Below are 16988 nucleotides of genomic sequence, written 5' to 3'. Positions count from 1 at the left end.
ACATGCAACCGCGGCGGAAACGTCGGGGAGTGTTGAGACAGAATTATTTGTTTCACAACCATGGCATACAAAGTTATATTTTATTTATCAAACACGAGTGTTACATTGTTTCAAAACAGGAAATAAAGTGTTCGGAACATATTCGAACTAAGTCTATCATCGTTTTATGTCTCTAAGGCACAGGTCCGCCCTAGTATCACAATCATCATCCTAAGTGATAGCTCCTGAAAACACATGTGAAAGTAGGTACGTCAACATAAAAATTGCCTGTGAGATACATAGGTTTTGTGAAAATGGGATTCATGACTTGAGTTTAAAGAAAACGTTTAATAACAGCCAGTCATTAACCTTGTAAATTGTTTTGTTTTGTAAATCGTATGAATAACGATAAGATCAGATGATATGTATAAATAAAGTGTAAGGTTAAATGAATAACCTAGTAAAATGAGTTTGTATAAGATAAATTGTTTGTAAAAATAATGTCTTGTGAAGAATATGTTATTTGTGTAAAATGTAATATGTCTAAATTGAAATGATTTAAATAATGCTACGATAGGTAATATTATACAAACATTTATATATAGGAAGTACCAGCGGCGTATCCACCATGTTTGTATCATATTACATACGCCACGTTACTCAAACCATTTACCCAAACCAACCACCATGTAAATTGTTTGTGTATAAATCAATTGTCAAGTGTTATTGTGTAAACCATATCAAAATGTCCATGTCTAATGTAAACCACCAAATGTGTATATCAATTGTCAAATTGTTTATGTTTAATGTAAATCATATAATGTGTATCGAAAATATCATGTATGGCATGTGAATATATCAACTAGGCCATAGGTAAAAATGCACAAAAACAGGGTATTGAATTAACATAGTTTAAGTCAAAGTTATGTTTTGTGAAAAAATTGCATGCTATACTGATACAAACATTTATGCGGTATTGTGAAAATTCATACATTCAAGCCTTTGTGACTGTGATGATAGACCTTTAAACAAATTAAAGGTCTATATGTGTTATTGTTTATCGAATTCGGTCATTCCTTCCAATCCAAACAAAACCTAAGATTTCAGGAATGGGAGTTGTCAAGTCCTATGGTACCATTACCTACTAACGAGTGGCGTAGCTAATGTTAATGAATGTACATTGTATCATTTGAACAAACCAAATGTCATACCAAAATGTAAGCATGTGATGAATAATTGTACTAAGTATGCACACAATGGGCATACATAGCATAAAATGTAATGTGAAACAATGTACTAAGTACGCACACAATGGGCATACATAGCATAAAATGTAATGTAAAGCAATGTACTAAGCATGCACACAATGGGCATACATAGCATGAAATGTAATGTGAAACAATGTACTAAGTACGCACACAATGGGCATACATAGCATGAAAATGTATTGTAAATCGATTGTACTAAGTATGCACACAACGGACATACATAGCCTAAACACAATGAAATCATGTACTATAAGTGTACTATTGAACATAACAAACATATGATATGAAAACATTGAAAGCACGAAAGTAACAAGTAGGCACATGTGTTCCACCCCAAAACAGTTTGGAAAACAGTAAAAGAGGGGTCTATGTACTCACCTGAGATTGCTTTGAAGTTCTTGTATAACAACCAAATAACGCTAGAGATCACGGATATCAACGGCACCTAATATAGGTAACTATGTTAATATACCGGACCTAAATCGGAGGATCGGATAGTATGCGGGTTCGTAAACAAAACGAGTGTGGAGACTCGTGTAATATGGTTTAACAAAGCCTACATACTAAAATGAAACCTAGCCTAAGTGCTTACGACCCACTACGACCCGTTTAGGTAGCTTATGCTACCTTAACGCGTCGTTCGCGTAGAACGCGTTTGGAACGCCTAACATCATGACCATAAGGTATAACCTCGGAAGGTTACAGCTATGGTCACCTAATGTGTTTGGTCGGATCCTAATGATCGACCAAATGGGTCGGGTTCGAAAGTATAAGCGATTGTTTAGATCGCTTACCTTACGACCCTATATAAGCACTAAACTAAAAGTGACGAGCTAAGCATGTTAGAACATGCTTAACTAAGTTTAGAAAACAGGTTTGGTATCAAAACAAACGGTTTTGATACTCACGAGTAGTTTGGTTACAAAATACGCAAGAATGCGCATTTTGGCCGAAACTACGACTCGTCACTGAGCCTAGATAACGTGGTAATCAGTAGGTATAGTCACTACGGACTATAACCATCGTGATCACGCTCACGTTATGAAGTTCCAACAAACTTCGTGTTGACCATAAGCTGGTCAAGGCAGAAAGTCAAACAAAGTTTGACTTTAGCACAAGAAAGCGATTAAAAGAACGAAAGAACACTTACGAAGGGTCCCCGAAAGCTAAACTTGATCCAGGAGCTCAGGTATGAAGCAATGGCATCAACTTAGAGCTCTTTGATCAGTTTTGTGGGTTTTACACGGGGGGGTATTTATAGGAAAAGCAAAACCGTTAGGATCGTTTCTTGAATTTCATGCCATGATCTCATTCGTACACTTGTCAAGATGTTGTGGTATCACACTATGACCCTAACTCCAGAGATTGTGAAGGGGCATTGCCCTTTGGAGTGATTGAAAGGCCAAAAACAACAAAAAAAATGAGTTTCTGCATCTGCAGGGCTGACGCGGCCCGCGTAAGACTTGGACATGGTCTTACGCGCCCCGCCTGGGAGTCCAGATCAGAACCCAAGTTTCAGAAATGACAGTTTAGGTCCCTGTTATGGTTTAAGGCCATTTCCGACACATTCAAGGCCCGTTAAGCCATATTTGAGGCCCTAAAATGATCTTAAAACATTGAGGACATGAAACATGCTCAAAAATATGTCGGATGTTGGTTCGTTTGGCCGTACGATCGCGATGTTTGGTTAATTACGACGGAATGCGCATAAGCGCGAAAAACGATCATTGCGCGACGAATGGATTTTTCTCATGCCAAACACTAAGGCATAATATAAGGATGCTTACATAAATTTTTGGATGTCCGGATGTATTCAGAACGTAAGTTATGCGCGAAAGTGCAAACTTGTGCACTTTTTGGCACTTTTAGTCCCTGAATGACCCAAAAGTTTATTTTAGCACACCATACCTCTCAAAGCCTATTTCTAAGCTATGTAAAGGATATTTAAGGTGTGTTTAACTTATGGTCATGTTCCGGAATGTTTGTTACAGTTCAAATTGGTATACTTTTGCAGTTTGTCAAGTTTAGTCCCTGTAAGCGTATTAACTTGTTTTTGCCATACCAAAGCCTTCAAAACTTATTTCTAAGTTATGTAAAGGTTATTTAGGGTATGTTGAGTATATGTTGAAGTTTCGGAGTATTTGTCGCATTAAATTGAGTACGTTTACGCACCAGTTTGCGTATAATTCTCTAGAAAACGATGTAGAGTTTAAAATCGAACAAAAGTCAAAACATGAAAAATGTAAAACACAACCAAACAAACATTGGGATCAAATAACATTGTTTTATTGATAATTGAACTGTTCATAATGATTTCGAGCACAAATGTTACAACACACGAATAAGTTTAAGTGCTTAAAACATTAATTCGTATCTCGAAGCAGTTGAAATTTGTGTGAAAATTTAAGTGGACAAATATTGACAATTTAGGTGAATTGTTTAGAACTTAAAATGTAATACAGCTTAACGGTGTTAGTGACATGTCTCATTAACTGATATGATCCTCTTACGCAAACTCACAAAAATATTGTTTGTAAATATTTCATTTATGCATTTTCTTGATTCTACAAGTGGTGTCATTTACTTTCTTTCAGAAAATCCAAAAAGATTTTGTGTGTTTTAGCATAAACTTTTGAAAAGTCAAAAAGATTTTCGACAACTGATGTTGGAAAGCTGATTTTCAAAATTTCAAGTGCTAAACATGATGACATTGTTGTGTGGGGGAGTGTGTTTTGAGTGTCAAAATATGTTTTCTAAATCAACAAGTGGTTCATCATGTGTTTGTGATCTGAGGGAGTGTGATTGATGGTGCATATGTTTATGAGAGAGAGTTAGTGTTGGTGCATACAAATTTTTAAATTTAGAAAATTCACTTCTAGGTTAAGAATGTGCAGGAATAGCCAGATTTCGATCTTGAACCTGAAGATAGAGTGCCAGGTTACGATACCTGAGGACTTTGATTGAAGAGAGCCAAGTTTCGATTCTGGAAATTTAAAAGCTGTGAATAAAGATTGAGCCAGGTTCCTATTCTGTGAACAAAGTTAAAGCCAGGCATCAATCTTGAACATGTGAAAGCCAGACAAAGATCCTGATACAGATGTTGCCGAAGAACAAAGAAATGCCAGCAAATCGAGAGGGGGAGTCTGAAGATATTCAAGCAGATATGGTTAAAGGGGACTCTGTTGAAGAAGATAAAAAGAGATAAAAGCCCAGAGACTGATCAAGACTGAAGAAGTAAAGACACAGCATTGTCGTGACTCGATAGTCGACTCGTCAACATCTGAGGGGGAGTCTGTTGGTGCACTACATCTGTCGACTTCGTCTTGGATCGAGTCTTACATTGAATTGTATAGATTAGGGCACAATTTACAAGAAAATAGGAAGTGTATTGTGTTTAGTGAGCTAATTTCGCTCATAGGGCATTTTGTAAGGGGTTTCGCTTATTTGGACAAAGCTGATTTCGCTCATAAGGACATGTGGTCCTTGGAGCGAAATCTCAGCAAGTATATATAGGGGTTCCATAAGCGAAATCAGATTTCAGTCCTTGTATTCCATACCGAAGTGCTGCCGGTGTGAAGAACTACTTGTAATTGTGTTTCAATCAATACAATCGGTAGTTAAAGTGACGAATCAGCTGTTTCTACCTCTGTTTCTTGTTATTCCGCACCTGAAACAGAGAAGAACACCTCTGAACGACTCGTTCGGGTCAGATCGCGATCCTACAATGTTCACCTACAAGTGTAAGCCTTGACAGTTTCAAGCATTAAATACCGGTTTCAAATGTCAATCGCCATTTGATCCGTATGACTTATTTGTCCCTCTCAAACATCTTGCGTACAACACGTTCACATAATTATATTTATATAGATAAAAGTTTAAAACATGTCTTGGATAATACTTGCTTTAAAAATATTTACTTCTTCAGTCCGTACTTACTTACGAATTCGGACTTTTCATTCCACTTTCCATTCTTTTCTATGTTTTGAATCCGTCTCGCAGATTTCAAACATATCATTCATACTCTTCATTCATTCTATGTTTCGAATCCATCTCACGGATTCTAACATATCATTCACACTTTCTTTCTTTTATCGTATCATTTACCATTTCATTTCTTATGATACGTTTTAGTATCAATCTTCTACATTCAACTTCAAGTGTTGCGTCCTAACACTTCATTCCATATTCTATTTAATGTATCGCTGTAACACCCCGTGTTTCGAAAGTCAAAGTCAAAGTCAAGATTGAAGTCAAAGGGAGACAAGATTGCTAATTGCGATCTGTCACTCCTTGCTCAATTCCTGTTTTGACATCTTTGGCTTGTAGATAGTCTTTTTATGCTTTACGTTAGTTGTATTATGTGGAGTATCTATTAATAATCGAGGTTTATTCGATATTTATCGCATGTTTTATCGCTTCATCGCTTATCGCAATCGCAATCGCACTCGCAACTCAAATTACGTGTTCTGGATATTATTTTACGTGTGTGCCTTATGTGTTACTTGTGCATGTTTATTTATTTTTATGTTGTGGTGATTAATCGAAACACAATCAAAACTCAATCACAATCGAATCGCAAACGCCAAACGCAAGTTAAATTAGGATGATTGTATGTTGATATAGTAGTTGGGATTAAAAGTAATTTGAATAGGAAACTCTATCGCATCGCAATGCTCGACACACGAATCAAAAATGCAAAACTCATCGCGCCGTGCCCTCCAATCGAGTGGCCAGCCGATTGTTGGTGCATATGTCTGTCGACTTCGTCTTGTATCGAGTCTTGTAACTAGATAGATAGACCAGGACACGTAATACGAGAAAAACGGGAAACTGAGCTAAACCAGCAGGTTCATGCGAAGTGACCAGTTCGTGCGAACTGGCCAGTTCGCATGACCTGGGCCAACTCGTGTGAGCATGTTCCATGCGAACTGGCTTCCCTATAAATAGTAGGTCTTGGTTTGTCATTTGTAACTTTGAATTCCAGTAGCGAAGCTCTGCCGAAGTGTCGCCAAGCCTGTAAAACATTGTAAATCAATCTAATCGACATTTAATCTAGTTCTTAGTGTGAATCAAGCTGAATGAAGATCAAGTCAATGAATTCTGCCTCTGATTTGATCAAGAACTCTTCTAATTGTCTCGTTTGATCGACTCAACAATCCTATCAAGTGGTATCAGAGCTCAGGAGGAAGAGTTCTTACCATTCCAGCTTGTTTTCAAGGAAAAATCTGTTTTCTTGTCACTTCTATTCATTCTTTTACACTTTTTCTTAAAAAACAGAACGTTTTCACGGTCAAAATGTTCTGATTTTCACATATAACACGTAAAACAATGTTTTAATCAATCCTTGAAAAAAATAGACCTAAAATCAACCTAAAACTTGATAAAATTGTCCAGACCGTGTGAAAAGCAGATCAGATCGTTCGAGAATTCTCCCAGTTCGCACGAGTTGATTCAATCAGCTCGCACGAAGTGTCCAGATTGTTTGAAATTTGGTCAGTCCATTTGGAAGTTTGTCAGATCGCACGGTTTGAGTAACTCAATTCGCACGAAGTGACTCAGTTCGTTTGAAATCCATCAAATTGCACCAAATTCAGCTCGTACCAATTCTAGGCCATTTGGATTTGAATCAGTTCGTACGAGTTGAAGGTATCCAGTTCGCACGAAGAGGGTTAAAACCATCCAGTTTGTTTGAATTGATCCAGTTCGTTTGAAAGAGTTCAGGTCGCGTGAGATTGATCAGTTCGCAAGAAGTGATCCAGATCATTTGAAACCTTCAGATCGTTTGAACAATCAGTTTTTGTGAATTTTTGAAACCGAAACATGGAAAACGAATTCTACAACGCATTTGCTACACAGATCACTATGGCTCAGAACGTGAACTTTGAAAATGAAATGGGCACCATGCAAAAACTGCCTAAGCTCATGAGTATCAAGGAGTATAATGGATGGGAGGAACGTTTCGAAAATTGGGTTCAAGCTAATCATTTGGATGCATGGGAATGTGTTGAAGAACGATATGTTAGACCGATTGATGAATACAGAGAGATTGTTGCTATTAAAGATTTAGATGACAAAGAGAGAAAGAAATACAAAAGTGAAAAGATGCTGATTAGTATATTGCAACAAGCCATTAATGAAGACATCTTGATCTTATTGCAACACAACGGAACTACTCACTCAATGTGGAAAGCACTAAAAACGAAGTTTGTTGGAAGTCAAGACATGATCAAGAACAAAAAATCGCTTTTGAAGAAAGAATTTGATCTATTTCATGGATTAAAAACTGAAAACACCAAAACAATTATAGAAAGATATTGCAATTTGGTGGTTAACATGAAGCGATTGGATATCAAGAAAGATAGAGAGGATTGGGTTGAAAAATTGGCCGATGCGTTACAACAAGATGTTTAGGGCACGTATCTTATGATTTTGAAGAATAATGGTGAGTTTGCAAATCTATCGCTGAGCAAGTTTATTGAAAAACTTGAAGTTCAAGAGATGGAACAACGAAAGATGGAGAAAATGAAGAATTCTAATGGTGAACAGGACATTGGTCTGTACTACAAAGGAAGTACGAATGATAAAACCAACATTACACCGAAGATCGAAACTGCATTTAATGCAAACAGTTCTTCTGGAAGGTCATCTCAAGGATCAACAACAAGATTGGATTCTCTTCATATCCATTATTTGATCCAAACTTTTCAGCAACCAATAATGGCAAAGTACTACAATGCAACATTGCATTAAATCTTGAGAATGGTCAGAATTTCTCGGAAGAGGTAGCTAAAGGTCATATGTCTTTATTGGTGACTGTATTAGAGTCTTATGAAAGTTTAGTAGTGGGAAAGATCGGAAATCCTATGCTTACAAAAGAGGATTACGATCAGATTGATGCTGAGGGAGTTAATGGATATAAAGTGGTGTATGGCTAGTGTGTTGAGGAGAGCTGAAAAGTTTAAACAGATCACTGGAGGAGATGATTTCCGTGATGCTGGAACTTCACCTTTAGGTTTTGATAAATCTAAAGTTACTTGTTTTCGTTGCAGGGAAAAGGGGCATTTTAAGCGAGAATGCACAAATCGTGAAGCAAGTGGAGCTCAAAATCCATTCGGCAACAATGATTATCATCGAAAAGCGATTTATCATCAAGTTGCTCCGCATCAACAACAATCGCCACAAACTTCACATGCTAGGAAGGAACTGATCGAAGAGTCATCAAAAAGAGCTTGTTATGGTCTGATATATCAAGATGATGAAAGAATTCCTGAAGGTTTTAATTGGGATGATTATGATCCTAACAGAAATTCAAATTCTAAAGCATTTGTTGCTCAAATTTATGAAGATTCAACTTCTGAAGATGAAATGGCATATGCTTATTACGAATCTCAGCAATACAGTCCTAAAAAGAATGAAGAAGAATCAGTTTCAACAGAAAAGGCTTCAGGAAAAGCACCAATCTTTGATCACTCATCAGATGAAGAGAGTGATGATGACAGTGAAGAAATTCAAAAACTTGAATATTATAAAAGAAAATTTTCATCTGATAGAGATAATTTATATTTTGCAGGTAAAATGGAAGAGATCAAATCTGAGGAAAATGTTCGAGTGATAAAGAAGCAAGTTAAAGAAATTCCAGCTGTCAAGGTTGAGAAGGAAGCAGATACTGCAAAGATGCCTGATAAGTGTGAAAATTGTGATACTTTGAAAAGGCACAACAACAAATTGATTCATAACATGAACAGACTGAAAGAATCTTATGATGTTTTAAACAAAGCTATGAATCAATACAACAAGTCAAGCAATGAGTAAGAGATAGCCATGAAGACACTCAATGGAAAGTTCATGACGAAGCAGAAAATCATCAATCAGTACATTGAGAAATGTGCTGAACTTGAACAAAAATTGGAAACTCAGAGGATAGAAACTGAGAGGGTAAACAGATTATTGAAAAGTTATTCATGTGCTTCTGACGTGATTGACAGGATTTACCCTACAATAGAAGGCATGGAGGCATTTGAAGAGAAGAAATCTAAAGTAAAGGATACTAGTAAGAAACATAGTACCGATTATACACGGTGTCCACCCGCGCCTGAAGAAGGATATTCTCCACGAAATCCTAATTCAGAAAGAGTCAAAAAGGCAACCAATTTAAAGTGGGATTCTGAACCTTCAGATGGATTGCCAGATAATATTGATGTCACGTTCACATCGTCTGACACTGATCATGAGTCTGAGTTAATAAAGAAAGTGGTCGATCAGGTGTTGGATAAGGATGAGGAGTCAGAGTCAAAGTCAATGTCAAAGTCTGAAACTTCAAGTTCATCAGTTGAAAAAGTCAAAAGGGTTTATAATAAAGATTTTCTGATGACACAAAATAATTTGAATGACGAAACATTCAAAGTAGCATATACTTTGAATGATTCTGACAAATTATATTCTGATGAAGAATTTCCAATAAGAGGTGTTAAAACTGAAATGATTAAAAAGGTTTTCAAATTAAAAGAAATTAATATTTCTGAAATAAAAGATGTAAATCTTACTGAAAAACCTAAAAAATACACCTCAAGAGTTTAACAAAGGTTAAACAAGAAAAAGGGTTACAGTTCTGGTTCTGGTTATCAAAAGAAACCAAACCATAACAGTAATTTCAAAAAGAAAGGTTTAGGTTTTATTCCACTAGAAAATCATAAAAATGAGAAAATTTAAAAACAAAAAACTAAATTTGTTTCAGGAATATCATCTGATGAAGAGGAAAAGAGCTCATTCTGGAAGCAATCGAACAAAGAATTCCTTGCTAAGAAGCAAGAGGGAATGAAGAATGATGTTACTCAGAAGAAGGAAATGAGAACCTGTTATAAATGTCAAAAAGTTGGGCACATTGCATGGAATTGTCCAGAAGCAACCCAAACAAAACAGGGAGTCTCAGAAAAATTGAAAGAAAAGTTGGTTGATAATGAACCACCAACCGAACAATTTAAAGTGTTCAAAAATTCAAAATTTGAGGTTGGTGAGAGTTAAAATTTTTTTACAAAAGAAGAGTGAATCTTAACAATCAAAAGTGGATTGTTAAGAAATCAGATGTTAAATCTGGCGATGAGTTTGTTTCTTCGGAAGCAAAGGAGCCAGTTTCTGGCGACGAATCTGACTCGTCAAAGTCAGAGGAGCTACAAGTTGAGCTAAAAAGTGATAATTCCGTTCCGACAATGGATGATGCAAATTTTCCACCATTGTCAAACGGAAACTTAAAACAAAAAGTTGGCAAAGTTGAGATTTCAAATCAATTCTATTCTGAAAAGAAAGAATTTGATGTTGAAAAAGCCTTTAACCCCAAAGTTCTAAATATTTTTGGAAAAATGGTTGACGGGAAGGTCAAAGGGGTAAAGGAATTCTATGAAAAGAATAAGAAAGGAAAGAAACCGAGTGATGATGACTCGGAATCACCCAAGGACCGTCAGGCTTGTGTGAATCTCTTTAACTGAAAAACCTGACTTGCCGGAGCTACCAATGTTGGTAATCGTGGAGCATGAATCGGCATCTTTCTTAAGAATGAAAAATGTTTTTTGTTGATAAGAACCTACAAGTGGTTAATCAAGGTCATTAAATTGAACCTGATTTAACTTTCATACAAGTGGTTAAAGAAAAGGAAAAGTGTTAGATTTTACAAGTGGTTGAAAAACAAAGTGATGAATGTATCCCCGATCCTAACAAGTGGTGTGTGAAATCAACAAAACTTATTTTCCGGAAAATCATTTTGATTAAAACAAACTTAAGTGTTTTGAAATCATAATGGGAAAATAGTTTGTTGTCAGGGGAAGATCTGATTGTTTCAGTCAAGAGAATGGAGAATTGAAGCAATTAACATCAGTTTGTCATTTTACTTGTACAGTTTATTGCTTTCATTTTCAAATTTTTCCAGAAAATCAAAAATTGAAACATATTTTTGATTTTAGGGGGAGTAAAAATTTAAAAATTTTGAAAATTTGAAAAATCAAAAAACATGATAAAATGAAAAATCCAAAAACATGATAAAATGAAAAATCCAAAAACATCGAAAAATTCAGAATGAGTTTTGTTGTGAAAAAGAGGAAATGATAGTACATCAGTGGACTATCACAACATGCTAAAGATTTGGAAAGTCAAAATATGTGATAAACGGTCTCACTGATATGCCAGTAGGTTTTTATACATTCAGTAGATTGTTTTTGAGATATAAACCTAAATACAAATAGCTTACTTATTTCGTGGGGAACATCTCTCGGATATATGGGTAACCCCCGAAATCTTGTTTGAAAGATTTTCTATTTCTGACATACTAGGTCTTTGTGCGTGATGATATCTGGGATATTATACCGGGACTTCTGATTTTGCGGAAGCAATAGCCTAGTCCTCGTATAATATTCTGCACTGCTTTAATCATAAAGCTCACCCTCAGCATAAAAAATGATGAAACATTGAAAAATGCTGATCATGTGTTGTTGAAGAAAAGATCCCCAAACGGGATACACCGAAAGACGAGCCATCATCTCTTTGTTTGAACGAAAGTTCTAACCTTAGCTCTCATGGTCTCGCATTACCCGTTTACAAATATCATTAGTGTACACTCACCTATAAGACTGAATATAGGATCTGAATATGCGAGTATATTCTGAGGTGGTACACGCGAATAAGTTTAAGTCCTTAAAACACTAATCTCATATCTCGAAACAGTTGAACTTTGTGTGAAAATTTAAATGGATCAGTATACTGACAATCTAAGTGAATTGTTTAGAACTTAAAGTGTTTAAAGCTCAATGGTGTTAGTGATTTGTCTCATAAACTGATATGACCCTCTTACACAAACTCACAAAAATATTGTCTGTAAATATTTCTTTACAGCTTTTCATTAAAAACAAAATCCAAAAAGATTTTCGGAATGTTTTAGCATAAAATTTTTGAAAAATCAAAAAGATTTTATTTCATCTTATTTTTGACAACTGATGTTGAAAAGCTGATTTTCAAAATTCTGAGTGCTAAACATGATGAACAAGTGGGTTGGGAGAGTTTGTTTGAGATGAAAAATGAAGTTTAAGTTTGAGATGATTTGAAAAATGTCATAATCTAACAAGTAATGTTTTGAGATTGATTTTACAAGTGGTAAGCAGAGATTAAAATTGTTATAAAAATCTTATGTTTAGGTAGAGTTTGTGCAGGTAAACTGCTATGCAAAAGCCAGGTTTCGACTTCTGAGGATATGCAGATTAGAGCCAGGTTTCTGAGAGTCAGGCAACGGTCCTGAACCTGTGAAAGCTGCAAAGTGAGATCCCCGTGTCTAAGCCTGAGAAGAGTTTATGCCAGGGTACGATCTTAGAACGAGTGTTAATCCAGACTACGATCCCAGCTTATAGAAAGGGGGAGTCTGAAGATGTAAGAGCCAGATACAGATTTTGGATCAACATCCAAGGGGGAGTCTGAAGACATTAGAGCCAGGTTCGAATCCTGCTGTCCACGCAAACTGCTAATGCTGAAGAACTTAAAGAATCAAGAGATCTGATCAAGAGAATTAGAAAGAGGATAGAGTCGGGTTGAGATTCTGAGAGAGAGAAGAGAAGATAGAGATTGAAGGATGCTTACAGAGAAAGATACTTTGGAAAGAGCGAAAAGACTGATTAAGACTGAAGACTCGACCCCGAAGACTCGTCAACATCTAAGGAGGAGTTTGTTGGTGCATATGTCTGTCGACTTTGTCTTGTATCGAGTCTTGTAACTAGATAGATAGACCAGGACACGTAGTACGAGGAAAACGAGAAACTGAGCTGAACCAGCAGGTTCATGCGAAGTGACCAGTTCGTGCGAACTGGCCAGTTCGCCCGACCTGGGCCAACTCGTGTGAGCTTGTTCCATGCGAACTGGCTTCCCTATAAATAGTAGGTCTTGGTTTGTCATATGTAACTTTGAATTCCGGTAGCGAAGCTCTGCCGAAGTGTCGCCAAGCCTGTAAAACGTTGTGAAATCAATCTAATCGACATTTAATCTACTTCTAAGTGTGAATCAAGCTGAATAAAGATCAAGTCAATCAATTCCGCCTCTGATTTGATCAAGAACTCTTCTGATTGTCTCGTTTGAACGACTCAATGATCCTATCACTGATCGAGCTGCCACCCGATCGGGCTGCCACCCGGTCGAGGTGCCAGTCGATCGAGCTGCCACCCGACCGGAATGCCACTCGATCGACCAGCCCTCTATCCCCCTTTCCTTTTATGGAAAGCCTATAAATACCCCTCATGTCAACATCATTTGATGTTGACAGCTCTCTCTCTGCCCTACTCACTCCAGCTCGCTTTTCTTCTGATTTCTCGCGATTCTTGTAAGTTTTCCACCTAAATCTTGTACTTTCTTAATTTACACGCACTCCTACACCTTTCTATCTTTTGAATCTTAACTTTTAACCGTGAAATCACTAGATTTGAGGTGTTCTAGGATGATGTCATCATGGTGTTCTTATGAACTTCATGTTTTGGCATCAATCCACCAAGAACAACTTAGATCTGAACGATTTTCACACAAATAAACAAGGATCTTTCATAGATCTGAACATATTCATGGTGAAAAGGATTGAAAGATGGTTTTCTAACTTTCTTTAAACTCTTTTACACTCAATGCACTCAAAACTGATAGAATCGGAGCTCCTCCTGACCTTCTACTCTTTCTTAGTGTTGAGTTGGTTCAAGATCTGGATTCTATCCATGAGATGTTGATTTCGGGTTTGAACATAAACAACCGACTCAAACCGGGAACTGTTCAGACCAGGGTGATTCCTGTCCGGCCAGCTCACTTGGGACAAGATAAGGGTTCTGTTGTACAAACAAGACCTCAAAACGTGTCATTCAAAACTACAACACTCCAAACAGAAACCAGTGTTAGAACGATCAGACCGTCGGGACGGACTACCGTCCGTCGGATTGCCACCCGATCGACCGGCTGTCTGATCGGGCTGCACTTGGTTCTATACTTAAACCATTTTCTCAAACTATTTAAGGATCTGAACGTTGAAACGGACTACCACCCGATCGGATTGCCATCCGATCGAGTGACCGTCTGATCGTGTGACGTTTAGGGACTTAATAATTTTCAACATGTTCAATACGCAAGGGTTGCCACCCGATCGGATTGCCATCCGATCGAGTGACCGTCCTGCGGTGAACTTGTTCTCAACCCGAGGAGCCTCGCCAATCGGATTGTTGTCCGATCGAACGGTCGTTCGATCGATCGACCTGAAAGGTAGAGACACTTCTCTGTTTTCAAAATGCTACAACGAAAACTTCAAAAGACAAGCCATCATACACAAACACATCCTTTCCAAACGGGGTAACAATCCAATCGCACAGTCACCCGATCGGATGACCGTCCGAACGGATTATCACCCGATCGACCGGCCACCCGATCGGATTACCACCCGATCGGATTGCTGTCCGATCCACTGACACTTTGCTCCGTTTTACGCGCCGCTTATCGTTTATGCTATCGTTCTGATCAGGCTAATCTTACTCTCTAGCGCTCCCTTCAATCCATCAATCGCTGTGAGTATACTCGATCCCTTTTTGCTTTACGCACTTTTGGGTGTTACATACGTTACTTATTCTAAATCACATCGAACACACTGCGCAATACTTTAAACGCTAACCGTTACCGCATGTTATACGTGACTTAATGAATGCTTGTTTGTTATGTTTACACATGGAATGCTGTCTACCTGCCTTAGCAACGATAGTACTATAGTTTGGACTCAGCACCTGTTCACTCAGGGGTTGTTAAGGACAATTTGTTACATGGCTCACAGTGGTGAGTGTGTATTACGAACTGCCTTGGGTAGTCAACTCGCAGTCATTGGTATCGATAGGTTCATGTCGATAACTAACATGCCTCATTTTACACTATGTACGTGCTGGTTATGCGTAACGATTTCGAACTCTACTATATCTATTAAACTTGTATGCTCACCTTTACACTATGTGTATTGACTTTTACTTTAACGTATGTGACAGGTTCTTAGGATGTTTATATGCTTGGCTTGCTGTGAAATCGAGGCTAGGAAAGGTCTAGAAACGAATAAACAATTGTCTGTATTTGAAATCTGGGTCGTCGGAACAGAACAATTTGACTAGATCTTGTCTGTAATAATTATGTTATCTTTTATGACATGGTATGGGACATGTTGCTTTAAATAATTGGTAATTATAGTTGTTATGGAAACTTCTGGACAATCTGTTTCGCTCAGTGCCGCGCCCCGATGATTCCGCCATCGGTTGGGGTGTGACAGATTGGTATCAGAGCCATAACTATAGGGAATTAGGAAAGACTCGACCTAGTCCGGGTCGATGACTTAGAAACAACCTAGTCTATAGTTAGGTACCAACAGACCGACTCGTGCATATCCTGTAGGGATTATATACGAGCTTACCTGCTATTTCTCGCTATTCTCGCCTACGCTACACTATTACTGCACCTTAATTTTCGAAAATGAATGAGTGATTAGGTAGAGATTAGGGGTGAAAACCGCAAACTCTCGACTATATTTCTTGTTCGATCCGCATTTTATCTACAAACGGAAGAAATTGCGTCGAATCAGGAGTGAAATCCATACTTTTGTGACAACTCGAGTTTTTGACTTTCACTTTCGCATCAAATACGCGCTGACTTTGACTGTTTAGTTGCTTGGATTGTGGACTTGAATTGTACAAGTTGTGTGTTAATGAAATGTATCGTCGTTTTGTCTATATGTGATTATTTGCTGTGATAGAATATAATATTAGAATTATTATTATTATCATAATAACTTTTGGTCTAGACCTCGAAAGATAACATACAGATCGAAGGACTCGAAGGACCACGAAGGATATCCTTCGATTCGAAGACCACGAAACATATCCTTCGTGCACGAAACATAACCTTCGAGCTCGAAACATATCCTTCGGCATTGTTCGATATGTTTCGGCCCAGTTACTCTAATGGGCTTGGCCCATTTCTGTGAAAGGTTTAAATACGTAATACTTGTAACCGGCAGTTAGTTTTTCAAAAACCCTAGTTTTCTTTTGTGTGTGTGTCGGCAATCACAAACAACCGGAAATCACCTGTTGATCAATTCCCTTTGCTTTCATTCCCGGTTAGTGCTAGTTGTATGGTTTTAATTGATTGAATGATGATATTGTTGCATGTTTTGGATTATATGATCGCATGATTTGAATAATTAAGGATGTCTGACTAAGCTTGTTTGAATCGGCTGCCATGTTATAGATCTGGATGGTTGTATAGTAACATTAGATTTCATGCTTGATAATCGACTAGCATGATGATGACTAATATGATTTCATGATCAATGCTGTGAATTGGTTGTTAATCGGCTGGGTAATCAGGTCAGGGTGATCGATATGTATTGATGTTTGATAATCGGCCATACGTGTATGCTTATGAAATTGGATCATAACATGATTAAGTGATTTTGTTCTTATGATCGAATTAGGGTTCTTGAGTGAAACATTGTGATTATGCTTGTTTGATCTTGTTGGTGTCGGTAGAATTGTGAAATCGGTGTTAAATGATAATCGGGTAAACTTGGAATAAACGTAACTGCTATGACCGAAAGATATCAATGGCTCGAAACATAGTTTGACCGAAAGATACTAGTTTGACCGAACCATTATTGGACCGAAAGATAGTTGGACCGACAGATAGTTGGACCGAAAGATAGTTGGACCGAAAGAT

This window comes from Helianthus annuus, chromosome 16, assembly GCF_002127325.2.
Source record: "Helianthus annuus cultivar XRQ/B chromosome 16, HanXRQr2.0-SUNRISE, whole genome shotgun sequence".
Lineage (NCBI taxonomy): Eukaryota > Viridiplantae > Streptophyta > Magnoliopsida > Asterales > Asteraceae > Helianthus > Helianthus annuus.
Note: the sequence above shows the minus strand (reverse complement) of the source record.